Raw genomic sequence first — 8,397 nt, forward strand, 5'->3', positions numbered from 1 at the left:
ATTAAAAAAAAACACTATAGGAATTTCTGTATGAATCAGTTTGGACGACTCTTATTAACTCTTTAATGTCCCTCATAAAGGAAAGTAGACAGCTGTGCATTAGACACAACATTTGAGACAAGTGATATAGTAATATTATTTCTGTTTCTAACAGTGTATACATGTATATCTGCATCTCTCTCTCTCTCTCTCTCTCTCTCTCTCTCTCTCCATGAATCATTTGTACACAGTTGACAACACATGACAACACATGACAACATATATATGTATATATGTATATATATATATATATATATAGAGAGAGAGAGAGAGAGAGAGAGACATACATATGTATATTGGAAGAAAACCTCGAATCTCTATTTTTGTCGTTTATTGTTTTTCAGTTTTTGACATAATTTGAAAATGCCTGTTGCTCTTTTACATTGTGTGTAAATTTCATAAAGAATGGACCAAAAGAAATGACCCAAAATGACTTGGGGAAAAAAGTCTAGTTCCATTGACCTACATTTCCTATAAAGTTATAATTTTGGGGATATATATATATATGGCAAAACAAAAAACTTTTCAACGACAAATCATTAACCAAATAGACAAAGTAAGTTAGTACAAGAGAGCTCTTCCCTTTGATTGCTTTAAATGTTGAAGTGTGTAAATTTGCAGACGGCCTTTTACAGAAAGAAGAGTCAATATTGTTCCACTCAGCACTGACGGCTTCAAACAGCTGAAAAACACCGCCAAGCTAGTTTGTTTTTAATGTGAGAGCAAATATTCTCTATAGGGTTTAAATCTGGACTCAAGCAATAAGACAAAAAAAGCCTACTTCACACGTTTATCATGGTTGTGTATATATCACAGCTGTCGGAAGAAAACCTTGTATGTCCATTTTTGTTGTTTTTCAGTTTTTGACATAATCTGAAAATGCCTTTTGTTCTTTACTTTGTAAATTTCACGATGATTGGACCGAAAGAAACGGCCCAACATGACTTGGAAAAAAGTCTGGTTCCGTTGACTTACATTAAAAGTAAAATAGGTTTTTTCTTCTACTGTGAAGTTATCATTTTGGAAATATGAGGTTTTCTTCCAACAACAGCAAAAAGTGTGTAAATGTATTTATCATTTGAAACAATTTGAAAATGTATTAAATATGTATGGTACTACACACTGTTGGGTAATTAATGTGAATTACTGCTGCAACATGGCACTTTCCCTTTGGAGATCAATAATCACTCTATCTATTAATGAATGAATAAATCAATCAATCAATCAATCAATCAATCAAATGATCTATCTATCTATCTATTTATCTAGGGTATTTTCTCCAGTGATGAGCTTAGTGTCAGTGTTGTACTTGGTCTTGTTCAGGCGTTTTGTGTGTTACCTCATTAACCGAAAATCATTAACTACCCACCTTACAGTGAAATTTACAGAATTCTGTTATTGGGATGTGGTGAGCTGTTTGCTTAATAGAGCCAAAATGATTTAAAAAAAAAAAAAAACATATTGACAGAAGAATTACACAAAGAAAACTGCCAACCAGTAACAGACAGGAACGGTGTGAGTTCCTAAAAAAAAGTTATTCCCACTTGTTTTATTGAGATGTATTCTAAATGTTTTCTGTTTTTTCAAAGTGTAGATACCTGTACACACACACACACACACACACACACACACACATATATATGTGTGTGTGTGTGTGTGTGTGTGTGTGTGTGTGTGTCGCTGTTTTCAGAAGAAAACCTCAATTTTTCATTTTTTGACATAATTTGAACAAACCTACTACTCTTTACATTGTATGTTAATTTCATGTTGAATGGACCACAAAAAATGACCCAGAATGACTTGGAAAAAAAAATCTGGTTCCATTGACTTACATTGAAAGTAAAGTATGTTTTTTTCCTTCTCCTGTAAAGTTACCATTTTGGAGATGTGAGGGTTTGTTCCATATATATATGTAGGGGCCACAACCAAAGGTCTGTAGGGGGTCAATGTACAAGTGAGTAATTGCTTTGATTCAAGTTAATGGCTGTAGAGAGGTTCTCTAAAATGCCAACCTGATTGAAGTAATTCAAACCCTGGTTAGCAAGTGTTCAAATTCAATTCAATTAAAAATCTACCTTGTAAATCTAACATTTTCTGACATATCCCACTGTCAATCTACATGAAACAAAACAGAGAATTGTAGTGACAGCACTAAAAGCTACGTCCGCCTGTGACCAAGCATAGACAGGTCATGCTAAGCCATGCTGTGGTCTCATGTGAAGCAGTATTACGGTCTCATGCAAATGCAAGTTCAGGTTGGCTGCACTGAAAATAATAGTCACTTTGTTTTATCATAAAAAAGTTTTCTCTGCTCTGACAATGGACCGTATTTAGGTCACTTCGAAGTTATTTGTATGCTATTTTTAGAATAGACTGTCCCAAAGCAGCTTTCCTGGTCCATGAAGAGGAACCAAGACTAAAAAGTAAAATCTCAACAAGAGCATTAGGAAGAACCACTGAGATGGACGAAGACTCAGAAGGAGAAAATCTCTAAAATTATGAGGGGGTACCAAGATTCAAAAGGAGAACTACCCTAAGAGCACTGAGAGGAACCAAGACTCAAAAGAAGAACCCATCCTCCTCTGATTGACAGCAAATAGTGGAGATATCATTCAAGTAGAACAAGTTTCACAAGTAGGAGTACTTAGATCAAACAAAGGAAGATCCATGAGATAAGCCAGTGACTAATGTAAAATGTCTAAGACCTGATCCAGCTTATCAAGGTCTACTAGAGCAAAATATGTCTTTTACAGCCTTTAAACTCAGAGGAAGAGTAGATCCTCGGGAAGTTGGAGATAACGGCGATGTTCATTTTCATCATCTGCTCACCAGATGTCAGATCAGCGACAGCTGCAGAGAAAACTGGACTGGGTTCTTGTACACTGTAAAAAGTGTCTCGTCAGATCTACCTAAACAATTATTTCATGTGGTAACAAGCAGTTGAATTAGTTTTATTTAACATAAAAAAACTACATCGATTGAAAGAATCGTTCATTCAAAGCATTTATTTAGGTTGAATAAAACTACTTAATTTACTTGTAATAATTGTAGTAATTTTTTAGGTAGATCTGACGAGACCTGGTCCTCCTTCATTAAGTGAAATCTACGATGGTTTGGGAGGGGGGGGCAGGAGGTGAGCGAGGAAGGGGATGGGGGGGCAGATAAGTTTGATAAGTTTACTCAAAATATTAGCAGTAACTAGTTTTGCCCCAAATGAATTTAAAAGTTTTGAAACTCACTTTTTAAAGTGAGAAATTAAATTATATATGGAGTTAAAAACACTCAAATGTTTAAGTTTAACAAACAAAGTACAAGACTACATCACACTGTTGCAGAAACTCAAGCTTTGAAGTTATTATTTGATGTCTAAATTTTCATGACATTGACATAATTCTAGTGATCGCAGAATAAAACGTAAAGGAAAACTGAAAATTACAGTTATAAGGCAACTTATAACAGTTTTATTGAGTTAACTCAACTCGTATACACGAGTTTACCCAGCATAAACTTCTTACTTTAATCCAAAGTTCTCCTAACTTACATTTCTTGGTTAGGCAAACAATATTTTAACCCAACATTTTTTAGATACTTTGTGGCAAAAATTTTTTTTGTTGGATTTTTACTGTATAGACTTGCAAAAATGCATGCATTAAACCAGGTTACAGCTCATCTGAGGAGCCCATTTACACATATCAGGTTTAAAAAAACGTTTAATTTTAACTGATAAATGGTTATGTAAACATGAATTATGACTGATTTTGGTGCATAAAACAACACAAAATGTCATTAGTGGACCTCAAGGAAAAAATAAAATACAAGAAAAATGTAGAGTCCATTAAATCAAATTGCAAAAAAAAAAAAATTCTAAGTATTTTATATGTTCCTAATACTAAGGCAGATCATGTTGGACAAAGTAAACTTACATTTTAACCCAAGATTCTTTGTGCCAAAAAGATTTTGTTGGATTTTTACTGTATAGGCTTGCAAAAATGCACACATTAAACCAGGTTACAGCTCATTTGAGGAGCCCACTTACACATATCAGCTTTAAAAGCACTGTAAGAAACAGCCTGTTTAATTTTAACTGATAAATGGTTATGTAAACATGAATTATGACTGATTCTGGTGCATAAAACAACATAAAATGCCATTAGTGGACCTCAAGGAAAAAATAAAATATAAGAAAAATGTGGAGCCTGTTAAATGAAATTGCAAAAAGATTTTTCTAAGTACTTAGTGTTTCCTAATACTGCGTTTTAACCCAACATTTTTAAGATACTTTGCGGCAAAATTTTTTTTTAGATTTTTACTGTATAGGCTTGCAAAACTGCACGCATTAAACCAGGTTACAGCAGCCGGTACATTGAGCACACACTTATGAAATGGTGTTCTGAGCACTCCTGGCAAAAGCCATTGAAACGTATGTGCTTCTTTGGATGAGTCTACCACACCTGACTCAGCTTTTGGAGAGATTAACAATTAGCCGCTGAATTGAAGCAGGTGTGATGGAGTGTGCAGGGCTGAAGCTGAGCACCCTCATGTTGAATATCATCGTTTTTCCAGCAGCCTGGCTCTCACTTGTTGATTCGCTGCAGCTCAGGGCTGCGTGGGGCCAGCGCCGGAGTCTGTGAGAGGCTCCCCGGCAGCAAGAGACAAGGGCCACTCTGTGGGAGACATGAAGCGTGAATCATCTACCTCATTAGCCGCTCTCTGGGGCTCCAGCCCCATTGTGCCTACCTTTTCTCCCCGACGAGAGGATGCACCGCTGGGCCATTGTCATCCGACTCTCCCCGTCTCTATCAGGCCCTTTAAGTGTATTACATGTCGATGGGAAATCGCTCGTACAGTCTACCGTGCCGTCGCTCCCTGCTCAAGGGTAGGGGTCACTCAGAGTGGTTTGAAGTGAAAGGCTCAGCTTTAGAGAAACTTAGAGTCAGAATTGTTCATAGTGATGGTGATAGGAACCAGATGTCCACCTCTAAAAGCTCCCTCACATACATATATTCCATGAAATGATTATAAATACACTGCTTGATGTCTGAAACACTGTTTTACAATAGTTTTAAGATCATTTTTTGGCCTGAAACATATTTTTAAAATATATTGATGGTGAAAAGGACGTTCTAAGGCAAACTAGTACCCAGAGCAAACGTATTCTTTCAGAATTACCACTTTTTTTGTTTTGCCATTATCAGCCTTACATACAAAACTTAGACAGTACTTTACAGCTCACTGGTCATTTTGGATAGTAAATAAAAAATGTATACAGTCGTGTGCAAAAGTTTGAACAGCCCCTGGAAAATTACACCTTTTATAGATTGTCTACATTCATAAAATGATGGTTCTTTATGGGTTCTTTAGTAAAGAAAATGGTTAAATATAGACGCTGATCATGCTTTGCATGATTCAAGGGTTCTTCAGACCATTTTACGTGGTTCTATATATAACCTTTTTGAAAAGTTTTCCATATAGCACAAAAAGGGTTCAGGCTTGACATCATAACAATAGTAGAACCCTTTTTGGTGCTATATAGAACCCTTTTCAAAAAGGTTTTATATAGAACCATCTACAGCACATTCTCCATCAATCTGAAGAACCATTTATCAATGAAAAGAACACATTAATCACACAAAGTGTCCTTTGAGTGTTCATGGTTCTATATAAAACCATTTTCTTTAATAAAGAACCCTTGAAGAACCATCATTTTTAAGAGTGTGTAACAATAGTAGAAGCCTTTTTGCTGCTATACAGAACCCATTTCAAAAAGGTTCTATATAGAACCATCTACAGCATATTCTCCATCAATCTGAAGAAACTTTTAAAGACACAATGTTTTAATCACGCAAAGGGTTCTTAGTGTATTCATGGTTCTATACAGAACCATTTTCTTTACTAAAGAACCCTTGAAGAACCATTATTTTTAAGAGTGTGTAACAATAATAGAACCCTTTTTAGTGCTATATAGAACGCTTTTGAATCAGAAGAATGTTTTAAACATGCAAAGGGTTCTTTGAGTGTTCATGGTTCTATATAGAACTATTTTCTTTTTTTAAAAGAACCCTTGAACAACTATTATTTTTAAGAGTGTGTAACAATAGTAGAACCCTTTTTGGTGCTATATAGAACCCTTTTCAAAAAGGTTCTATATAGAACCATCTACAGCATATTCTCCATCAATCTGAAGAACGCTTTAACAATACAAAGAACACTTTAATTACTCAAAGGGTTCTTTGAGTGTTCATGGTTCTATATGGAACCATTTTCTTTACTAAAGAACCCTTGAAGAACCATTATTTTTAAGAGTGTGTAACAATAGTAGAACCCTTTTCAGTGTTATATAGAATGCTTTTCAATCAGAAGAATGCTTTAAACATGCAAAACGTTCTTTGAGTGTTCAAGGTTCTATACAGAACATTTTTCTCTATTTAAAAACCCTTGATGAACATTTTTTAAGTGTGTAGGTAAAAATAAGATAAACCTAAATATGACATTTTAATGCACAATATATATTTAATTTTAACATTTTTGAAAAAAAATAAAACGCAGTTAAAATGTGGTGTAATTTTTGCACAGGTCACATTTTATGTATTGGTTTTTTTTACCAATACGTTAAATTCAGCAAATAAACACTAACTGTGCATTAATATGCAAGTTAAGTGTAGAAGACGTGTATTTTCACTTAGAAAATCCTAAGAATGTATTCTTTAATCAGTGGTGCCCAAACTTTTGTATGAGACATCACGGCCCCTGGTTCCTCTACAGAACTGTAAAGAAATCCAAATTTCTCTGCAATGAACCATTTTACATAAATCGGCTCTGAACGACTCTGTTTACATCTCAACGACAGAATAATACAGCACATTTTGAAAAATCAGTGGAATTCCCCTTTAAAGCGGTTAAAAGCACTCTCCTGTCCTAGAAAGTATTGATCTCTGCGGCAAAAAATAGACAGAAAATAATTCAGTTGGGCAGGTGTGCCTTTGAAGTTACAGTAAACATGACCAAGTTGATCCGAATAGCTGTAAAGTACCTGTAACTAGATTGCTGCCACCCATTTCTTTGTAGCCTTTCAAACGAAGTGAGACGCGTGGGCGCGGGGCGAATTAGAAACAATGACTCAAACGATTCCAGCAATCAGAAACCAAGAGACAAACACAAAGAAGAAATCGAGATCAAGGTTTTTTCTCTCCACATTAAAGCGAATAACTGCCTTCACTTCTCGTCTTTGCTTCATCAAGAGCCTCGATATGAATTCAGCCTGTGGCCCCTTTTGCCACAGTGATAGGGGAAAAAAAACACTTTTAGCAGTTCAATTCAGTTCAATTCAACTTTATTTGTACAGCACTTGCTACAACAGACGCTGCCACAAAGCAGCTACACAGAAATCAGGTCAGGATCTTTAATGAGAAAGCCAAGTTCAGCAGCGGCAGGAAGACGTCCTCGAGAAGGTCTGAGAAAAATACCTCGCTGACGATCCTCCTCTGAGCGACGCCGCTTAGCTGGACTGAACGACTGAAACATTTCTTATGATAAATCTCACTTGGAGGCTCCAGGCTGTTTGCACAAAACAGCGTAAGAGAATTTTGCCCTTATGTTTTCACTTAAACACAGCTTTACCTTAAACAAGCTCATAAGCATTTCAGACAAAAAGCGCAAATCGAAAAAAAAGTCCTTAAAAGCAAATTGAGTTTTAGACTTTAAGCTTAAATAAACTGCTTTTGCCTTTAAGCATTTTTTCATATTTATGTATTATGGATGAAGTAATTATTTAACTTAATATGAATATTTAAGATGTTCTAGACAAGCAGCTGCTGTCTAGAAAGGAAATATGTTAAGTATTAGTAGTACATTTAAGTTAGTATTAGTAGTACACTTAATTCAAAATGCAGAAATCTTACTTAGAGACTTCAGGCCGCTTGAATAAAAAATCTTAGTATGCACAGCATTTCTCATATACATCCATTTACCTTAAATTAGCTGCATAAAATCTCTTTAGGGAAATATCTTAGTCCTAAAAAAGTCCTAAAATTGCGTTTTAAACCTTAAATGTCATCACTTAAGCGCCAACTGTTTTTGCCTTTAAGTTTTTTGTCATATTTATGTATTATGAATACATTTAACCTATTTATATATAATATAACCATATTATGAATTTATTTAACCTAATATAAATATTTAAGATGTTGTAGACAAGCAGCTGCTGTCAAGTATTGGTGGTACACTTAAGTTAGTATTAGCAGTACACTTAATCCAAAATGCAGTAATCTCAGTTAAAGACTTCAGGCTGCTTGCATAAAATATCGTAAGAGAATTTTGGCCATATGTTTTCACTTACACATAGCTTTACATAAGCTCATA

This window comes from Colossoma macropomum, unplaced genomic scaffold (genome assembly GCF_904425465.1).
Source record: "Colossoma macropomum unplaced genomic scaffold, Colossoma_macropomum, whole genome shotgun sequence".
NCBI lineage: Eukaryota > Metazoa > Chordata > Actinopteri > Characiformes > Serrasalmidae > Colossoma > Colossoma macropomum.